This window comes from Polypterus senegalus, chromosome 3, assembly GCF_016835505.1.
Source record: "Polypterus senegalus isolate Bchr_013 chromosome 3, ASM1683550v1, whole genome shotgun sequence".
In the NCBI taxonomy this organism is placed as follows: domain Eukaryota; kingdom Metazoa; phylum Chordata; class Cladistia; order Polypteriformes; family Polypteridae; genus Polypterus; species Polypterus senegalus.
In genome coordinates, this window is record NC_053156.1 from 196,302,850 (window position 1) to 196,326,070 (window position 23,221).

Below are 23,221 nucleotides of genomic sequence, written 5' to 3' on the forward strand. Positions count from 1 at the left end.
TTTATTAAATGCAGAGAATAACAGAAATAGTACATTACAGTTCTTCAAAAGCAAGTTGCCAATTTCACATTTGGCTCAAAGCCTAAACTATTTTCCTGTAAATTGTGCTGCTTTAACTCTGAGACATAACCAGCTGTTTATTAGAGTTGCTAAAAATCAATAGGCTTTCTCCTTAAACATTGTACTTTGTTCACTATGCTTAAAAAGAATTTTTCCACAATGGAATTCAACTGTTATGCTTCAATTTAAAAAGCCTTGCAGAATTTGGCTATGAAATACACCATTACCATGTCATTTTGTAAGCCTGATTATTCCAAGCAGCATTGCAGGGGCTGAAGCATATCTCAGTAAGCATTGGGTACAAGGCAGGAACAAACCCTGGACAGGGTTTCAGTTTATCACAGGGCGAACATACTGACACACCACACACCATACACACACACACACAATCACTACAAGGGACAGTTAAGCATCAGCAATTCATCTAGCCTGCATGTCTTTGAACTGTGGGAGGAAACCCACACAGACACGGCTATGTTATATTTTTATAGCAATTATGAACAGAGAATGGATGTGAAAATATAAAATTTTTGTTTAGTATCTACTGCATTTTATTGTTGTAAACCAGGTGCTGATCATTTCAGGTATCAACTGTATTTATTAATATTGTTATTATTAGCAGTAGTAGTAGTAGTATTTAACAGCCTATAGCATGTTCAGTTTTGAATGGAAGTGAACTAAGAGCTTCCACTCCTATCTAAGAGAGATCTAAGAGAGTTCCTATTTTACCTGCTATGAGTAAGCCTGTTCTGGAAAAGATTTAGAGGCTTTTATCCTCAACCCAGTAACATTACACTGTCTTGTTGTAGAACATACTGGCATTATCCATTTTACCAGGCTGGAACCCAAGTCCCGGCTTAGTGAACTGCTTTGAGACACTCTTATCATCAGATAAAAGTCTGTTTGCCTAAATGGGCCTCCTTTTGGAAGGCAGCATCTGCAGCCTTATCTGATAAAATGATAGATACCAGACCATGTAACAGTTACTGTATGGACATCTCTCTCTAAGATGTGAAATGGACTTCTGAACAAAGGCCCATAAATCCAGGATGAGTAACATTGATGTACAGAACTTTGCACCTATGGTCAACCAAGAGGATGGACTTATGTGCACCAAAGAAGCCAATGACATGACCTCTATTTCTCTCTATAAAACCCCTTGTAACACCCTAACTAATTGCTCTTATCTTATCACACTACAGCTTGACCTGGCCATGCTCAAGTTGACTGACAATACCACTGTACTAGGTCTGATCAGCGAGGACGATGAGATGGCCTACAGGGACGAGGTCAGACTCCTGGCAGAATGGTGTCAGGACAACAACCTCACCCTTAGTAAAACTAAGGAGATGATTCTGGATTTCCGTAAACAGGCAACAGAGCACAGCCCCATCTACATCGGAGGTGAGGTTGTGGAACAGGTCAGCAGCTTTAGGTTCCTTGGAGTCACCCTCACCGATGACCTTAAATGGTCAAATCACAATGCGGCAGTAGTCAAGAAAGCCCAACAATGCCTCTCCTTCTTCAGGAGACTGAGTAAGGCCCAAATGTCCCCCACAACTCTGTGCAGATTCTACAGATGTACTGTGGAATCCATCCTGGTACAGCAACTGCTCAGTTCAGGACTGCAGAACTCTGCACCGTGTGGTGAATACAGCACAGCAGATCACGGGCACACAGCTCCCTGCGATCCATGACATCCACACTACACACTGTCTCAGGAAAGTGAACCGTATCAGGCCAGACCACAGCCACCCTGCACTGTCACTTTTCGCCATTTTCCAATCTGGGAAGCGACTAAAGTCCATTTGGACACACACCTTCAGGTTCAGGAACAGTTTCTACCTAACTGCAGTCAGACTCATGAACAATCAGTAACCTTGTGTCACCTCTACCGCTACCTGCACATATACTTTTGCCACTGTCTCTATTTATTCCTAGATTCTGGTTTTATTTATTTACTTATTTATATTCATTTATTTATTGTGTGTTTCTTTTTTTTTGTCTATGTTCACTGTCTGTGGGGGCACATGCAAGCAAGCCTTTCATTGTACATGGTACTAGTACTTGTACTTGTACACGTAACAACAAAGAATTGAATTGAATTTGGCTGTCCATAACCAGAACCTAAAGCTGATAAGATAAGGTCAAAACAGAAGTCACAGCAATCCCATTGCTCAAGGGGGCAACCATGTTGGTTTAAAAATGTGGACTACTCATGTATGTTGGATTTTAGACAAGGTTGCCATTAATACAACCTTTCTAAGGGACAGCAAGTACAAGAGTGAGAGAGAGACCATACGCAAACCACGTGTTCTCCTTACTAACAACAGTCACTAACTGATCACCACTTGACTTAGTAGGCATAATTTTGCTACCATCCGAGGACACTTTGTGTAAAGCTCTCAAAGAGAAACTGTAGTACCATCCAAAAATAGAAGGTGTGACCAAAGACAATGTAGGAGACATCCTGGAAAAAAAGAATGCATGCTAAAAAATCTTTCTGAGTGTCTGGAGAAAGTTGAGCAGGAAAGGAACCTCAGACCATAAGTATACTTTGATTCTAAGAACTATTAACTGTAATTTAATAGATAGGACAAAGCCAGCTAATGCACAGTAAATAGTAGCTGGGACTCCTGTCTTCAATCCATCAATGATCTTAAAGATAATAATCGTGTGAGGGATAAGTTCTGGCTATTATGAGTTTCTCATCTAAATTAAAAAAGAAAGGGCAGAACAGTATCTCACATGTGTATGCACTCACACACACACACTAAGAGAAACTTGGTGTAATGGGGTTTGGTCCCTAAGCCAGCAATAACAACAACATTTATTTATGTGGCATATTTTCATACAAACAATGTATCAAAGTGCTTCACAAGATGTTGATGAGAAAGTTACATGAAAAGAAAAACAAATAAGATTTGGCAATAATATTAAAGAATAAGTAACAAAAAATGTAGGGTCAGATGGCTGGGAGGACAGAAAAAAATTCTGCAGGGGTGCCAAGGCCAAAAAGACTGCCCAGACCCCACTGGGCATTCTACCTAACATAAATGTTCTTAAATTACTCCTCTGTGTTTACAGGCTTCACATGATAGTTTTTGATGATGTTGGTCTTGTGGACAGCTGGGACATCCATCAACGTAAAGGGCTGAATGGTGCCTTGATCAGGTGGTGGTGGCATAGATTGCGACCACAGAAGAACAGCAGAGAATAGTGGAGATTAGTATAGACTGTGGATCCCTGAAGAATATGATAATTCTATGCCCTGTCACACACGTGCGAGTAGGTGACAGCTGAAGGGCTTAAGTAATGTCAATACCACATCCGACCAGAGGAGGGCGGGGTGCACTGACTGTCTTTCTCAGTTCCCTGCAGACCTTTCCCAAGAAATTCCTCCCAGGTTCCGGTAACAAAGAAGATGTCACTTCCGGGTCCAGCCTCCTCAGTGATGTCACTTCCGGTCCAGCCTCCTCGATGACGTCACTTTCTGTATGGGCCTTTAAAGCCGTCATTTTACCACCATGGAGTCAGTTCTGTTTTGGACTCAGTGTTGTGAACATCTCTGCTCAATTCTACAAACCTTTTGCAGCTAAGGATATTATACGGGTGGCTGCCCCAAACCTTTTTATGATGTCTGGTCTCTGTTTATATCACAGCCCATATAGTCTATCACCACTTCTTTTAGGTTTGGCTATTGGAATTATAAGCAGACCTCCATTTGAAGATCTAGGGTTACAACTTGAAGTGTAGGGGAGCAGGCATTACAAAATATACTGTAGGACAGAGCAAGAATATTTAAAGCTTTATAAACAATTAGTAGTATTTCAAAGTCAATTCTGAATGACATGGGTAACCATTATGTCACTAAAACTGGTGAGATGTGCTCAAATCTTTGTTTCTTAGGTAAAATTCTGGCTGGTGCATTCTGCACTAATTGGAACTGATGGTTGTCTTTCTTAGGTAGTCCTATTAGGACTGCATTGGAGTAATCTAGTCAACTAAAAACAAAAGCATGTAAAGTAAGAGGTCCAAATTTTCCTATATTCCTTAAGTGAAAAAATGCAGTCCTAGTAATCTTGTTAATATGCGATTTAAAGCTCAGGTCAGAGTCAATGATTACCCCTAAATTGTTTACCTCCGCCTTGACTTGTAATCCTATGGGGTCAAGTTTATTTCTAATACCCTTGCTATATCCATGGTTGCCAAACACTTAAGACTTCTGTTTTCTCCTTATTTAATTTGAGAAAGTTAATACTCATCCAATCACAAATACTGTTAAGACATTTGATCAAACAGCCAAGAACATCATGGTCATCAGGTGCTATCAAAAGATAAAGCTGTGTGTCATATGCTTTGAGATAATCTGACATAATGGAAGCATGTAAATTGAAAAGAACAGTGGACCCAGAGTAGATCCTTTTGGTACACCATGTACAATATCATGGATTTCTGAATTACAATTATCACAACTAACAGAATTTTCTACCTGTTAAGTAAGACTGAAATCAATTTAAGACACTGCTGGATAGACCCACCTATTGTCTAAGACTATTTATAAGAATACTATGGTGTATGGTGTCAAATGGTGTACTCAAGTGTAAGAGAACAAGAACATAAATATCAGCCTCTGTCTGCATCAACCCACAAATCGTTTACTATTTTAATGACTGCAATTTCTGTTCTATGCTTTGTTCTAAATTCTGACTGAAACTTGTCAAGAATAGAATGTTTAATCAAATAATCATTTAGCTGCTTAATAACTGCCTTTTCTAAAATTTTACTTATAAAAGGCGGGTTAGAAATTGATCTGAAGCTGTCAAAAACAGAGGAGCCAAGATTATTTTTTTTGAGCAGGGGTTTAACAACTGTAGTCTTAAGACAGAAAAGGAAGACCACATATCCAATGATGAGTTCACTATGTCAAGTATACTATCAATCAGCACATCAGAGACTTCTTTGAAAAAAGCCTGTTGGTACTGGGTCAAGTACGCAGGTGGATGGTTTCAGTCGAAAAATTATTCTATATAGTTTGGATGATCTGTTCAAGTCAAAGAATTTAACTCGCTTAAAACGGAATGCTGGAATTCAATCAGATTGACTTTTTGGGGATATACTATCCATCCATCCATCTATTATCCAATCCGCTATATCCTAACTACAGAATGACGGAGATCTGCTGGAGCCAATCCCAGCCAACACAGGGCACAAGGCAAGAAACAAACCCTGGGCAGGGCGCCAGCCCACTGCAGGGGGATATACTATATTATTTTTTTTTTTTTATATTAATTTTATTACAATCAATACATAGCAATCAAGTTTTTACAAAAAAAAAAAAGAATTATGCTAAGAACAGATCGATCCCCACCCTTGAGAGAGAGAGCAAGCCAAACGGTGTAAAATTTAAGGCTTGTAAAAATTCTCTGTGCTTTATAAAATCATTTCAAAATATTACTGATTAGATCCTGCCATGTTTTGAAAAAAGTCTGCACAGATCCTCTAACTGAGTATTTGATTTTTTCCAATTTTAAATAATATAACACATCAGTTTCCCACTGACTTAAAAGAGGAGAGTTTGGGTTCTTCCAGTTTATCAGAATAAGTCTGCGTGCCAACAGTGTAGTGAATGCAATCACAATTTGTTTGTCTTTCTCCACTTTAAGACCCTCTGGAAGAACCCCAAACACAGCTGTTAATGGGTTAGGAGGGATTGTGAGTCCAAGACTGTCTGAGAGGTAATTAAAATTTTTTGTCCAGAATAATGTTCATTTGGAGCAGGCCCAGAACATGTGACCTAGTGAGGCTGGGGCTTGGTTGCAACGTTCGCAGGTTGGATCATGCCCTGGAAACATTTTGGAGAGTTTTAGTCGCGACAGATGTGCTCGATATATAATTTTGAGTTGTATAATTGTATGCTTTGCATATGGAGCTTGAGTGAATTCTCTGCATTGCTACTTTCCACTCCTTTTCTGATATATTAATTGAGAGGTCATTTTCCCAGTGTCCTCTTGGATCTTTGAAAGGAAGGGATTGTAAAAGGATTTTATATATTGTAGAGATGGAGTCTAACTCCTTGAAATTGAGCAATAATTTTTCCAGCGTGGATGAGGGTGCAAGATGAGGAAAATCTGGAAGGTTCTGTTTAACAAAGTTCCTGATTTGAAGATAGTGAAAGAAATTTGTAGCTGGAATGTTAAATTTGGAATGTAATTGTTCATAGGATGCAAAGACGTTGTCTATATAAAGATCTCTAAGCAAGTTAATTCCAAATTTTTCCAGATATTAAAACTGCATATGTTTGTGAGGGTTGAAAGAGGTGGTTCTTTTGCAGGGGTGCCACAGAAAGAAGCTTCTCCGTCTTAAAATGCTTTCTACATTGGTTCCAGATTCTAAGTGAGTGGAGCACAATTGGGTTATTAGTGTATTGCCGATAACGTGTGTTTATTGGAGCACAAAGCAAGGAATACAAAGAAGTACTGCAGGATTTTACTTCTATTGCGGTCCATGCCTGTGTATGTTCTTCTATTTGTGTCCAGGTTCTTATCGACTGTATATTTGCCCCAGTAATAAAACTGGAAGTTAGGTAGAGCCATGCCGCCTTCTGCCTTTTGTCTTTGTAGGGTCGCTCTTTTGATGCGTGGATGTTTAGAATTCCAAATAAATGAGGTTATTGTTGAATCTAATTGCTTAAAGAACGATTTATTAATGTATATTGGTATGTTTTGAAATAAAAAGGAGCTTAGGAAGAATATTCATCTTAACAGTGTTAATTCTTCCAGCTAGTGTGAGATGAAGGGTTGACCATCTATGCAAGTCTTGTTTAATTTTTTCCATGCAGACGACGAAATTTTGTTGATAAAGAGCTTTATGTTTACTTGTGATGTTTACCCCGAGGTATTTAAACTGTTCTGCAATGATAAAAGGAAGGGTGTCTAATCTAATATTATATGCTTGCGAATTCACCGGAAAGAGTACACTTTTATTCAGATTAATTCTGAGACCAGAGAGCTTTTGAAATTCTGTGAGTGCTGCTAAGACTGCAGGCACAGAATTTTCTGGGTCCGATATATACAGTACCATGTCATCTGCATATAATGAGATTTTCTGTTCCAGTCCTTCTCTGCTAATCCCCTTTATCTGATCAGTATTTCGACAATGTATTGCCAGTGGTTCAATGGCAATTGCAAACAGCAGTGGTGACAAAGGGCATCCTTGTCTTGTGCCACGTTCTAGTTTAAAGTAGTCTGAGCAAATGTTATTGATGCAAACTGAAGCTTCTGGGTTAGTATACAGTAATTTAATCCATGCACAAATGTTCGGGCCAAACCCAAACTTCTCCAAAATAGTAAAAGGTATTTCCATTCAATCATGTCGAATGCTTTTTCTGCATCCAATGATAATAATATTTCTGGGGTGTTTGATTTAGTTGGTGAGTATATTACATTAAACAGGCGTCGAAGATTTGAAGATAAGTGTCGGCCCCTAATAAATCCAGTTTGGTCTTGTGATATTACTGAGGGGAGCACTTTCTCCATCCTTCTAGCTATGATTTTAGAGAGTATTTTAACGTCGTTATTCAGAAGTGAAATTGGTCTGTATGATGCACATTGTAATAAGTCCTTATTTTGTTTTGGAAAGACAGTGATTAGTGCTTGGCGAAAGGTTTGTGGAAGAGATTGGTTATCTCTGGCTTCTGTAAATGTTGCTAATAGGAGGGGAGCTAGCTGAGCGGAGAATTTCTTGTAAAACTCTGCAGGGTAGCCATCAGGGCCTGCTGCTTTTCCACCTTGGAGTGACTTTATAGCATCCAGTAATTCTGATAATGACAGAGGTTTATCGAGCTCCTCCACACTAATAGCGTCAATTTGTGGTATCTGTAATTTATCCAGAAATGCATTAGATTGTATATTGTCTTCTTTAAACTCAGTAGTATATAGGGATTTATAGTAGTCTCTAAAAGTGTACATTATATTTTTGTGTTCGATGATTTTATCTCCGTTCGTGTTAGTAATTACCGAGATTGCGTTGCGTACATCTTGCTTGTGGATTTGTTGCGCTTATTAGCTTTCTCTCCATGTTCATAATAATGATGTCTGGATTTGTAAATTAGTTGTTCGGTTTCTTTAGTTGTCAAGAGGTTTAATTCTGAATGTAGAGCCTGCCTCCTCTTATGTAGAGTCTCGCTTGGTAGTCTGGCATGTTCTTCATCTATTTTAGTAATTTCGCTTTTATCTCTGCTACTTTCTTCGCTTCGGATTTATTTCTGTGGGAAAGATATGAGATAATCTGTCCTCTTAAGAAGGCCTTAAGAGTTTCCCAGAGTATTCCTGCAGAGATCTCAGGGGATGTATTTGTCTCTAGAAAGAATTCAATTTGTTTGGATATAAATTCAGTACAATTCTCGTCAGCTAATAGAAGCGGATTGAGACGCCATCTGCGGGTGAGTGTATGGGGCTTAGTAATTTCAGCTCCAAGATCATCGGAGCATGGTCTGAAATAACAATAGCATCGTATTTACAAGATTTAATCTTAGGCAAGAAGTTATTATCTATAAAGAAGTAATCAATCCTTGAGTAGCAATGATGTACTGGTGAGTAGAAAGAATATGTTCTTGAATTTGGGTTTAAAAACCTCCAGGGATCTGATAAGTTGTGATCAGTTATAAACTTTGTAATTATCTTTGCGGTGTTAGTTGCCGTTCCCCCTGTGGAGGAAGTCTTATCTAAAAGTGGATTTAGAACACAATTAAAGCCCCCAGCCATTATAAGTTTATGAGTGTTCAGATTGGGAATGGATGCAAATAAATTTTGTATAAATTCCTTATCATCAACATTAGGTGCATAAACATTTATCAAAATCATTTTACAGTTAGATAAGTCTCCCATGACCATCACATATCTCCCTTCAGGATCCAATACTACATCTGATGCTACAAATGGTACTGTTCTATGTATGAGAATTCCCACCCCTCTAGTTTTCTTTGTAAAACTAGAATGGAACATTTGGCCAGTCCAGTCTTTTGCAGCCGGAACTGATCCTTACTTAGTAAGTGGGTTTCCTGTAAAAATACTATTTTAGCATTTAGACCTGTTAGGTGAGAAAGTACTTTCTTTCTCTTTAATTCGTGATTCAGGCCTTTAACATTCCAGCTTACGGTTAACTGTCCCATCATGGAGACACTGATTCTGAGTTTTTGGTGTCATATTATAGTCTTAACTGGAAGTGAAATAGTTTAGGTCTTAATTTCCTATTCCCCCAAGAGTTGTTGCCATGCAGCTTATTATTACGTTGATAGTTATAATTATAAAGATTGAGATGATAGATTAGATATAGATCAAGCCTGCTCTCTTTCTCTTCCCCTTAACCCCCACCCTCCCTTTTTGCCTCCCCAGGTGAGGCTAAAACCCACTTCATGCAGTCCCAGTCCTCTGACATACCCAGAGACAGAGCACGTCCAAAGCACATCAAGCCCCCATGCAGTGGCGCTTTAAGGTTAAAAGATAGAGATATCTGTTACCAATATAGTCTTTAAAAGAGGAAAAAGAAAAAAAAAGAAAAGAATTTTGCACTATATATATATATATATATATATATATATATATATATATATATATATATCATATTATTATACATACATATATACATATAATCTTCATCAATTTTAATTAAGATGATATCCCCAGATAATAAACCCAGGTGATGGTGTTAAAGATGTGTCCAAAACAAGCATAACAAGTCTTAATGCAGTAATAGCAATAACAGCAAACCAAGGGTATGATATTGAACAGTCTCATTTAGGGTACACATGAAATAATTAGAAAAGAAAAAAGAGGAGGAAAACGTAATTAAGCACAATAAAACATAAACATTTAGCCCTAGTAATACTAAGTAATGATAAGTAATAAGTAAGTAATAATAATATAAGAATATGAGAATATATGCTGATAAAAACCCGTATTTTAAAACAAATAGATCAGACAGTAGATTATTAATCCTAGCTTTATCATTTACCGCCATGACTCACAATTATGTATCAGAATAGTCCCGGATCAGCTTTCTTAACTCATTTTCTGCCTCCTCCTTGCTAGCTTTATTTGAAAACATAGAAATGACCCTGCCATTCCACTTTCAGTTTTGCCGGATACAGGAGGCCGATTTGACATTGGCTTGCCGTAGCGGGACATTTGCTGTTTAATATTATAGAAGGCGAGACGCCCTAATGTTTTTTTGATAGCTGTTGCTGGAGAGAAGTCAGGGAAGAGTCGCTCTGCCCTCTTGGGGTAATGTGGCAATCTTCATATATAATATCTTCCTTTTTTTATAACCTGAGGAGTTCCATCACCTCTAACTTAAATGATAATCGTAATCAAAACGAACTATAAAAGATCTTGGTCGGGTCTGACGGTGTTTGATCAGAAACATTTTGTGTGACAAACATGCAAAAGAATAAGAAATCGCTGTAAGCTGTTGCTGCTGCTATCTCAGATTCTGCTTTAAAGTCGCCCCGATTATTTTAGAAAAAGTTCAGTTGCGAATTTCACGGGTTTAAACTTTCTCGATTCTCCGCAGGCCTTCAATTCTGACATTATACCTTCTATTCCCATCTTCTAAAGCAGCCAGTCTGTCTCCAAGTTTTTCTCCGAGTTTTTTACATTCCGAACTGACATTTACTGCTCTTTCCTCGGCACTGGCAGCTAGATGTTCGGCTATTTCGATCCGATTCGTGAATGTCTCACTAAGATGCTCCAATCGATCAGCAAGCGTGCTCAGTTTAACCGAGTTTTTCTCAATGCGCTCTTCAATTTTACCCAGCACCTGGAGAAATTCAAGTTGTACTTCTTGACGCAGCCTTTCATTTGCCTGTTGGATTTCCTGTTTTAATTCCTGTTTCAGTCTCTCAAGTGCCTTTGCCGTTGCTTTCTCATTAGCCTTCTCGCTTTTCTTTATATCTTGCCTGAGCTCAGCGAGCAACACTTTCAGTTCAGATAGCTCAAATGTGCCTTCTTGTGCCGTAGATGAAGCAGCAGACTCTGCTGAAGCCGGTGTCCCGCTGCTCCAGTCCCGCGTAATTGCGTAACTGAAGCCGCGGACCTCCCGGCCTTTTCCAGTTTCAGGTAATCCTCTCCAATCGGCGAGCTATCCACATCTGCACTCACGATCGGACCTTCGCTCCCCTTTTCGCTCTCAGCCGGCGACGATGTAGCGGACCGTGGTCCCGAGGAGTCTGTACTTTCACCCATCTGATCCAGGTCTGTCTCTGAGAGGCCGTATCTCGAACTAGGGCTTGCTGATCGCAGCTTGGATGTAGCTTTAGTCTTCGATTCTTTCGGACCCCCCTTCTTGTTGGCCATGTTTATATGTGTTTACATATACTGTAGCGGTCCCTCTCGGGTTGAATAAATACAGGATATCTCAGAATAATAAGCAAATAATATGAAAAATAGCACCACTGCTAGCCGAGCTCCACTTCAGACGTCCATCTCTCGCATCGGACGAGACCAACTCCCTATATTATTATTTTTAATATAGTTTATTTTGTGTTTAAAAAATATTGAAAAAGCACCACAAGTTTCGATAGTTGTTTTTAGGAGGCATTCCACTAAGTGAGATGGGTTTAGAAGACGATCAATGAAAAATACCATAATTATATTATTATAATTTACAATTTCAAAGAAAATAGGACTTCATCTTAAGGCAGACTGTGTTGTTATATCCATCCATAGTTATTTTATACATCAATATTTCATAGTGGAGTATCGGCTTAGTTTTTCTCCACCTATGCTCAGCTCTCCAGCATTTTCTCTTTAAATCAGATACTCATTGGGTCTTCCAAGGTATAATAGTACTGGAGGATTTTTTAAGAGTCTTTTCAAGGGCTATATCAGCTGCAGGTCCCAACTTAACATTAAAATTCTCCCCCTTAATCTTAACACTGTTAGCACTACTGAGCTGAGCACTACAATCAGACTGATTGTTTAGAATATTAGCAAACATTTCAGCTGCAAATGCATCAAAATAACATTTTTTAACAATACACTTCCCATTAGTTGTGGTTATCAGTACTTCTACATTAAATAATATGCAAAAATAGTGTGATACATTGATATCCACAACCTGCCTCACGTCAACTTTTAAACCTTTTGAAATGATTAAATCCAGCGTGTATCCTCCCTTATATGTGGGCTGGCAGACGTGCTGACTAAGATCAAAGGAATCCAGTAAGTTAATGTATACTCTTGCCACATACTGTATCCACATGCAGTCTGTCTCAATTGCTTCATCAGCTTTCTGCGGTATGCAATTGAGGCGCTGCACCCATGGAGGCATATAAGGGAGAGCTGGCATGAGAAAAACAAAAATCTTCAATGGATGAATGGAAGGAGAAAATAATCTAGCCTATGAGAGAGAAGGGTGAAGAGACATAAAGGAGGTTAAAGTAAGAAAAGGAAGAGAAAAAAGAGGCAGAGACAGAGTCAGAAAAGAGTGTCTATGATGAACTGAGTTAGACAGGTGAGAGACATATGCAGATCAGAGTGGTGCCCCAGGATTGTCGAAAGTCGTTGAATGGGGACCAGGGCTGGGATTTGAAGGTTGACTGCATCTGTCGCCGGGCATCTCCTCCTTCTGTGAGGTCTGGACAGGATAAGGGGAGGAGATGTCGGATTTAAGAAGGAAGAATTGGGGCTAATTTTTTTTTCATGGACTGTCTCTGATTTTAGCCTCCAATTTTAATGGATTGTTATTTTATTTTAACCTTCATCTTCACCCTGCTTTAATGGAATGTGTATTTATTGACTGTTGAAGCACTGCACTGTTTTGGACATTGTTGCTTTGTTGGATTTTAATAAATGCACTATGTTCACTTTTGCACTCACCCTTTGCTTTGAGTGAGTGTCCTCATCCGTGGGGTACATTATTAGTGGTGGCAGGTTCCAAAGGCTCCTGGGATGCAACCAGTAGCATTGAGTTGACCCACACCACAACTAAAAGACACACAAAAGGCAAAACTGGGTTGCATAGAAAAAAAGTTTAAGGACCACTACCAACAAGCCAGTCACTACGTACAGTACCATCACATCTGCCAAAGCTACTTTGCCTCAAAATAAATGAATCATGGGTTGACCCAAGTCTTTAATTAAACTTATTTAAATTTTTGCCTTTTGTTTTGAAAACTTTAGCATTAAGCTACAATATTAAGAACAAACATTGTCTAAACAATAATGTCAAAACTTAGGAGTAAATGTATTGGTTTGCAGCAGTGTGCTTTATTACTAACAAGTTACAAGGAAGGTTGCCATCCTCTGCTTCCTAAGTTTCATTTGTTGCCATCAGGCTGCAGAATTCTTCTGGGGATATATGTAATGCTAATGATGCATGCGCTTGTGGACACTGCTGCTACATAAGCAGTGTACTGACTGTAATTAGGCATGTACTTTAAGTAAATCTGGAGGATTCCACCAGGTGGCACTGAGAGAAATCATCAAGAAAATAACATCCAGTTTTGCTATTTTGTGGTAAGTGAGATGTTTAAATGTATTGTATCATTACGATGCTTACATTGCCTATGTGAGAAATGAATGGATACTTTCACTTGTCAGCTGTTAGCAAACCATTCATCAAACAATGAAGTAGGCAGATTGGTTCTGTCAGAGCTACAATGCGGCTTGCCATCACATGTTGATAGTAAATGACAATGCTGATGTCACATAGCAAATGTTGAACATACATACCACTCACATTTTTACTGGTACTGCAATCCGTACACACATTGTGTTAATTACTAATCACTAGAATGACAGGAACACGTGGCAGCCATGGTGCATTCTGGGCATTAAGTATAACATGGCCTTTAGGCTACCAAGCCTCAGCAGTAATATGTTTAGGAACTCTTTTCTCCTCAGAGCAATCACAATTTTGAATTCTAGATGGTTTGGAGATTAGTTGAATTTTGAATTATTTTGCATACTGAAAAATGTAAATATTTTTAATTTAGAAATCACATAATTGTGCACACTGTTTCTGCTATTTATTGTCTCTTGGTTTATATTTTTGTATTTGGGCAACAATATGATATGCTTTAAACTTACTTGTTAAAAAGCAAATTTTTCTAACCGATATTAAAAATCTATCTAACTTAATCTTAGCTAAAGAAGAAAAAAACATTCTAGAAGCAGTAATGTGTAATGATTAAAATATTTTTTTCTAAAGCAAAAATGATTCATTAGTCCATGGTGGTATCTTACATTCATCCTTCATGGTGTATCCTTCAAGCATAATTAAACTTTATCATTGTTCTTGGGTATAATCATGTTAATGTCCTCTGAAAGTATATTCTCTTAAAAAGGAATCTCTGTCTCTATGTGGCTTAATGTACTTGGGACTTTATCCACCAAGATTTTTTAAATATTGATTTCCTTCAAGTATCATTAGCTTCATCATCTGATTAGAATTCATATTCTCTAATTCTGTCTAAAAAACTGTACCATTTCATATAATTGTGCTAAGTTTTAGTTCAGAAGACTGCAGTGTGCTTCTAGTTAAGTGTAGAAATACTAAGTCTTACCAATATTTTGGATAAATTCTTATAAGCAGATAGTTTAAAACGGTTGCTTACTATTGTAGGGAAAAGCTAAAGATGAACTGCATACAGTGCATCTCTTCAATAGACTCGCTCCCATGTAGAAACTTGACATTTTTTCTGTCTGGCTTCAATTTTGGATCTGCAACCTGGACAGTGTGATCAATATGAAGAACCCTTAATCCATTAATACAATCACAAAATATGTATGAATAAAAATTTATCGTTACTATTCCTCAACAATTCTTTTACTATTCCTCCAACAATTATGGATGGATCAAAAGCCAGAAGTCTACGTGACCATCATCATCAAGTCCTTCTGTGAGAACCCTAAATCCAAAGAGGACTGTTTCATTTATGTTAGGTAGAATGCCCAGAGGGGACTGGGCAGTCTAATGGTCTGGAATCCCTACAGATTTTATTTTTTTCTCCAGCCAGTTTTTTTTTTGTTTTTTCTGTCCACCCTGGCCCTTGGACCTTACTCTTATTCTATGTTAATTAATGTTGACTTATTTTATTTTCTTACTGTGTCTTTTTTTTTTCTATTCTTCATTATGTAAAACACTTTGAGCTACTTTTTGTATGAAAATGTGCTATATAAATAAATGTTGTTTTATGTGAAACCTACACTCTCTTCTTGGGATACTTTGCCTGAGTTGCTTACACAAATCATATACCTGTGTTTGAGTCAGGGCTTTGCAATATTATTGAATAATTTTTCACACCTCCAGATCTTACTTAGTCTTAGACATTGATCCTGCCATGCTATGTGAGTTCTTCTTAATGTAATTCAGTGAATTTCCTCATCGTCTTTTAAGCACCAGGAGCTGTCCAATTGTTCTCTATGTGAGTGTGGAGTTAAGAGTTTGCATGAATCAGTCCTTTGAAGCTCTTCTTCGTTGGTGATGTGGTTAAAATATCGTATATTTAGGATTCACCTCTGTTGAAAGACGTTCACCTTCCTGTTGACATTTGCTGACACCTTCCAGGTCTCTGCTGGCACAGATAGCTGTGGGGACCATGATGGAGTCAAACAAATGGTGCTTCATCTTCAGATGGAAAGTAACAGATCTTCTTCATCCTCCGAAAAATGGCTGCAGCCTACCCAATGTGACATTTGACATCTGCCTCCATATCTCTATCATGGGAGATCACATGAACCTCCCCACTTCCTCAAGCCACGGTTATTTGGCCCCGAATTTGGGCCGTGGATCTCACATGCATAATCTTTGATTTCTCAGCGCTTGTCCTGTGGCCAGTTTTGCATGCTTCTCTATCAAGGTCAGTTATTGCATGTTGTAATTTCAGTTTGTCTTCAATGTTATCAGCAGACTCCAGGAAACCAAGATGATCTTGGTCGGACTAATGAATGCCTACCTAAACGCGTGTCCCAGTTGCATGATGTAGTCAAAGGCCATGAGGAAAAGAAGCAGGGATAAAATGCAGCCTTGTCTGACCCTGATAGCAATCTCAGAGAAGTGGTTGGTTGAGGGTTTCCTGGATGTATTCAATAAACCTTTTGTTCTGCTCTTCTCAGGTGACTAAAAGCTTCCCGTTTTTGTCCGTGATTGGGACACTAGAACTATTCCTCATTCTGGTCAGTTCATTGACTATACCATAGATCAGGGGTGGGAAAAGTCATTCCTGGAGGGCCGCAGTGGCTGCGGGTTTTTGTTCCAACCCAGTTGCTTAATTAGAAAACAATCCTTGCCAATAATTAAATTTCATGGCTTGTTGGTGCTTTAACTCTGCTATGTCAAGTCATTCCCCTATCCTAGATTTATTTTCCATTCTAAGGATATCATCCAAATACTTTGAAGTGTAAAACGGATGGGTAATTATCAATCCTTCACTTTTTTCTCTTCTCTTTCCTTCCAAGTATTTAATTAACCAAATAGTGCACAATAAATACACACAGGTGTAAAGGGTAACAAGCGAAATGGATAACTGCTGGTTTCTTTTGTCATTTGCATCTTATTGCTAATAAGGAGCAATTAAAAACCGAGAATGCAGCTGTTTAAGACTTAAATAAGCAATAAGAGTTCCAAATCTTAATGAGAGAGATAACCAATATGAAGCAGAAGTGTTTCTAGAGCAATAAGTGCTTCTTATTAAGCAATTGGGTTGGAACAAAAACCTGAAGCCACTGCGGCCCTCCAGGAATGACTTTGCCCACCCCTGCCGTAGATAGTTTTGGAGTTGCACGTCAGCAACTTTTCACCCCTGCCATTTCTACTTGTCCTTCTGGCAGTTTTTCTTCACCAGCTGGCTGAGCTCTGTGTATCTTCGACTCATTTCTTCTGCTTCATTCGTATCTTTGGCCTGTTCCCATTTTAGCTTTGCAACTTTCATTTCATCAATCAGCTTCCATGATTTGTCTTAAATCCTCTTTGCCTTCCATTTTCTTTGGCTCCTCCTAATGGTGTTTAGGGACACTCCATGATAGTATCCCCAAGATTGTTCCAGCAGCCTTCCATATCCCCTGTGTCCTTAAGAGGAATAAAGCAGTTGCATAATTCCAGAGTGAAGGTGTCGGCGATTGAAACAACCTTGAGCTTTTCCATTGTGAATAGTCTTTTTTGTTTAAGAATTCAAATTTAATATCTGCCCTGACTAGATAATGGTCTGATGCAACGTTTGCCTTACTGTAGGCCCTTACATCTTGCAGTGATGATCTCTACTTCTGACTGATGCAAATAAAATCAATCTCATGGAAGGTGTGCCTGTCTGGTGATCGCCTGGGGACTTATGTATAAATGGTGCGTGCGCACAAAAATATTGGGTCTGCCCATTTCCACGCTCACATCGTGATGTATAAAAACTAAACATGGCAATAAGCCACACACATTCTCACACTAGCCTTAACCTGTGCATACGCACGTTTTCAGTTTGATTTTGTAAACTGGCGGCACCCAGAATCAAAGCAGTGCTTCTGTTTCTGTGTGGTTTCCCTTTATTTTTTAGATTCACATCCTTGGTGTGGCTTTATCAAATACACTGAAATTAACTGCATATCGTTTATTAGTTTAAGGTATCTGATTGTAATCAACCTGTAAGAATATAATGGTGCACAGAATTGCCAAACTAGTGTTAATCTCAGTGCACCACTCAGAGTATTTTAACTCACTGTGTCTGAGTGTGGAATCACAGCTCTACAGTAGCTGATTGGAAACAGGATTATCAGTATACAGCATCAAGCACATGCTGCCTCAGCCATGCGCACAGTCTATTTGAACTTTAGCCATAAGGCAAACGCTTCAGAGCCTTTCCTGTCGGTACCTGGTGGTTCAGTAGTAGTTTCATCAAGCTTTAAATGCACTCAATCAGTCCATCAAGTGCTCCCGCTAGAAATATTTCTACTTATAAGTACAATTACCTCACTTTAAACTTGCACTACAGTTGTAATATTGCACAACCTGAGCCACTTATGCTTATGTATTGTATACTTTTCATTGTTTTTTTTATCATAATATTATTATTATTGTTGTTGTTGTGGTTGTTGTAATTTTATCATGTTATAGGAAAAATAAGTTTATGGAGGATTTTCATATTGAATTTCACTGTAGCATAAAATGACAATAAAGGAATTCAACTTAATTCAATAGAAGAGATGATGATGACTGGCTTGTAAATTGATTTAGATTTCCAAGCGCTCTCTTCTTGGAGCTCTTGATATCACTTTTAGGATGAAATTCAGTAAAGTATGTATATTACATTATACAGGTAAATTTTTAACTACATTGCAGTAGCAATGAGCTGGTGCCCCTTTTAGGGATTGTTCCTGCCTCAAGCGCTGTATGCTTGCTGGGACTGGCGTGGCCCTAGATGTATAGGTGGATAGAATAATTAAACATGTACTATGAAGATATTTAATTGTTCTGTAAAATTTTTGAAGAATCAGCATTTTAAGCTTAGATATGGTTTTACATTTAAAGAACATATTGTGTGGCAAGTTTACAACATTCTACTTTAATGACAAACTACGAGATTGAAGTGGACATTTTGACCTCTTTTTAACTGTGTTTTTTCTTTTCTGTGTATCCTAATACACTTCCGTATAACACTCAGACAGTGGGCAACAACTTGTCTTTTTACAGTGACTTTGATATCTGACCAATTCTTTTTTATTCCGGACAGTGTGCGACTTTCTGAACTTAAACTTTCGAGTTTTTCTGTCACTTTGTCACTCGATCAACACTTTTTTGTTTATAACATTGCTTAAACCAACAAATAGTGTGTTTTTTCCTTGCCACACATTTCCACTTTTGTCCGTACACCATGTTTTAGTGTGAATTCTACACATGGCATTAAGCATGAGACCCCAGGTATTCTTCTGAATTCGCATATGTTGGAAGTATTTGTTCCCAACCCACAGTCCATTATATTCGCTTGTATTTGGCATGTACGCTTGTACGATGTTCTCTTTGGTATGGCCATGAATGAAGTGGGCTGTGATTATTCAGTCACTGACTGGTTCCAAAACAATGAGTGCCTTCATGACTCGTTGACCCAGGTGCCACTGCTGTTGATTCATACACTTTCCGTCCACCTGATTTCACTAATGCCAAGGATGTCCAGCATGTAATCATCAAAGGCCCATAGGAGTTGGAAGAGTCATCCAGTCTGATGTAGTTTTTGTACTGTCCATGTCCTAATTCTTTTAATGTTCTTGGCTGACAAAATCACCTTCAACTTCTGGCACCAGACACCATTGATGGTTTGCTCCAGCACTGTCATATGACTTGAAACCAAATTCCTGCCTAGTTGACCCAAAATACTTGAGATTCTTCTTGCTGTTTCTGTAGCTGTTGTGGGTTTTACAGGGACTGGTTGCTAGTCCGATGCCCAGCCCTCCTCCTTTCACATCTAGGCTTGGAACCGGCAATGGCAGAGTTACCGCTAGATATATATTTTAAGAATTGCATATAAGTAAAATCATATTAGAAAATACATAAGCTTTCTTTGCTCGTTATTGCTTTCTCCAGGTGTATTCTTCAGGACTATAAACAGTCATAACTAGAGGCAGCTTTAGGAGAACAAACTGAAGGAACACTTCATAGCTCAGGACATAATAAAAGAATAACACAAACTGAGTAGTGAGAAAAGTGCTGTAAAAATGTAAAGACTTATTATTATTATTAGTAGTAGTAGTGTAGCCAGAAATTTGTTGGTGGGTGGGCATATATGAAGAATACTGTCAAGTGAAAGTTTTTCTCCCTCTCTTGAGCTCTCACACAATTCAACCTTCTTAAACTGCATGACCTTAGCAAACAGTAGGACTATTACTAAAGCACACTAAGGGAATAAAACACAAAATGTATAAAAAAAGACAGATGTTTGCATTTTTTGTAATTATACAGGACAGTTTTTAGGACCACAGTACACTAAGAGTTAAACATGTACAGTTGTAATGTCATCAGATCAACTATAAATATAATTATGCCAGTATTCTGATATACTGAAAATAATTCTCCGATTTCAGAAACTCTACTTATTGTCAAAATTATGACAAACAAAAAACAATATTTTGGACATACCTGTAACATTGCTCAAGGCCACTATCATCATTATTTTTCCTTCTTAACATTTAACCAGTTGCTAAGGCTCACAAGTTTGTGAACATTTTCTGATGACATAGTACATCCCTTTTTGTTCACAATATGAAAATGAAAAAAACATCAACACAATGCAGCATTGAACAAGGTTATCAAACACTGATTTTGAAATGCTTGCAAAAATAAATCAACTGAATCACAGCATCCCAAGTCTATTGTCAGGTTGTATGCAAATAATTTTGCTTGTTTGCACTTATTAATATTTAGTTTATATTTAATGAAATTATTAACATTACTTAGCATGGCATTGAATTGCTTCTGTGATTACTCATTGTAGGTATTTTGAATACTTATAGTCACAGAAGCAGTAGAATGCCTAGTAAAAGATGGCCCTTTGTTGTTGAGGTAACTGTTGTTACATTATAGGTTTAGGTACCTCAGTGTTCTCAAGCTTTTTGGAGAAATGATCACTCACATAAAATAACCTTAAAAGCAGCAATAAAAGCTCAGGAATTTAAAAATCCCCTCCTTGAACCGTCACCTTATCGTGGTGGAGGGGTTTGCATGTCCCAATGATCCTAGGAGCTATGTTGTCCGGGGCTTTATGCCCCTGGTAGGGCCACCCAAGGCAAACTGGTCCTAGGTGAGGGATGAGACAAAGAGCGGTTCAACAAACCTCTGATGAAGAATAAAAACCTTGGACAACGTTTTCCCTTGCCCAGACGCGGGTCACCGGGGCCCCCCTCTGGAGGTGGGGCTCGATGGCGAGTGCCTGGTGGCGAGAGCCTGCACCCATGGGGCTCGGCCGGGCACAGCCCGAAGAGGTAACGTGGGTCCTCCTCCCCATGGGCTCACCACCTATGGGAGGTGCCAAGGAGGTTGGGTGCAGTGTGAGTTGGGTGGTGGCCGAAGGCGGGGACCTTGGCGGTCTAATCCACAGAAACTGGCTCTTGGGACGTGGAATGTCACCTCTCTGAAGGGAAAGGAGCCTGAGCTAGTGCGCGAGGTCGAGAGGTTCGGCTAGATATAGTCGGACTCACCTCGACGCTCAGCTTGGACTCTGGAACCAATCTCCTTGAGAGGGGCTGGACTCTCTACCACTCTGGAGTTGCCCCCGGTGAGAGGCGCCGAGCAGGTGTGGGCATACTTATTGCCCCCGACTGGAGCCTGTGCATTGGGGTTTACCCGGTGGGCGAGGGTGGCCTCCCTCCGCCGGGTGGGGAAGGGTCCTGACTGTTGTTTGTGCGTATGCACCGAACAGCAGTTTGGAGTATCCACCCTTTTTGGAGTCTCTGGAGGGTGTGCTAGAGGGCATACTTTCTGGGGATTCCCTCATTTTGCTGGGAGACTTCAATGCTCACGTGGGCAATGACAGTGAGACCTGGAAGGGCGTGATTAGGAGGAATGGCCCCCCTCCGATCTGAACCCGAGCGGTGTTTTGTTATTGGACTTCTGTGCTCGTCACGGATTGTCCATAACGAACACCATGTTCAAGCAAAAGGCCTCAGGTCGATGATCGACTTTGTGGTCGTGTCATTGGGCTTGCGGCCATATGTCTTGGACACTCGGGTGAAGAGAGGGGCGGAGCTGTCAACTGATCACCACCTGGTGGTGAGTTGGCTTCGATGGTGGGGGAAGATGCCGGTCAGACCTGGTAGGCCCAAGCGTGTTGTGAGGGTCTGCTGGGAGCGGCTGGCAGAGTCCCTTGTCAGAAGTAGCTTCAACTCCCACCTCCGGCAGAACTTCAACCCGTCCCTGAGGGAGGTGGGGACATTGAGTCGAATGGGCCATGTTCCGTGCCTCTATTGTTGAGGCGGCTGACCAGAGCTGTGGCGCAAGGTGGTGGTGCCTGTCGTGGCGGCAATCCCGAACCCGTTGGTGAACACTGGCGGTGAGGGATGCCGTCAAGCTGAAGAAGGAGTCCTATAGGACTTTTTTGTCCTGTGGGTCTCTGGAGGCAGCTGATAGGTACCGGCAGGCCAAGTGGAACACGGCTTCTGTTGTTGCTGAGGCAAAACTCGGGCATGGGAGGAGTTTGGAGAGGCCATGGAGAACGACTTTCGGACAGCTTCGAGGAGATTCTGGTCCACCGTCCGGCGTCTCAGGAGGGGGAAGCAGTGCAGTGTCAACACCGTATATGGTGGTGATGGTGCGCTGCTGACCTCCACTCGGAACGTTGTGGGTCGGTGGGAGGAGTACTTCGAAGACATCCTCAATCCCACTAACATGCCTTCCAATGAGGAAGCAGAGCCTGGGGACTCTGAGGTGGGCTCTCCCATCTCTGGGACTGAAGTCACCGAGGTGGTCAAAAACTCCTTGGTGGCAGGGCCCTGGGGGTGGATGAGAGTTCCTTAAGGCTCTGGATGTTGTAGGACTGTCTTGGTTGACACGTCTCTGCAACATCGCATGGACATCGGGAACAGTGCCTCTGGATTGGCAGACCGGGGTGGTGGTCCCCCTCTTTAAAAAGGGGGACTGGAGGGTGTGTTCCAACTATAGAGGGATCACACTCCTCAGCCTCCCTGGAAAAGTCTATTCGGGGATTCTGGAGAGGAGGGTCCTTTGGATAGTCGAACCTCGGATTCAGGAGGAACAGTGTGGTTTTTGTCCTGGTTGCGGAACAGTGGACCAGCTCTTCACCCTTAGCAGAGTCCTGGAGGGTGCATGGGAGTTTGCCCGACCAGTCTACATGTGTTTTGTGGACTTGGAAAGGCGTTCGACCGTGTCCTCGGGAATCCTGTGAGGGTGCTCGGAGTATGGGGTACGGACCCCTGATAAAGCTGTTGGTCTCTGTACAACCGGTGTCAGAGCCTGGTCCGCATTGCCGGCAGTAAGTCGAGCCCGTTTCCAGTGAGAGTTGGACTCTGCCAGGGCTGCCCTTTGTCACCGATTCTGTTCATAACTTTTATGGATAGAATTTCTAGGCGCAGCCAGGGTGTTGAAGGGGTCGGTTTGGTGGACTCAGGATTGGGTCACTGCTTTTTGCAGATGATGTTGTCCTGTTTGCTTCATCAGGCCGTGATCT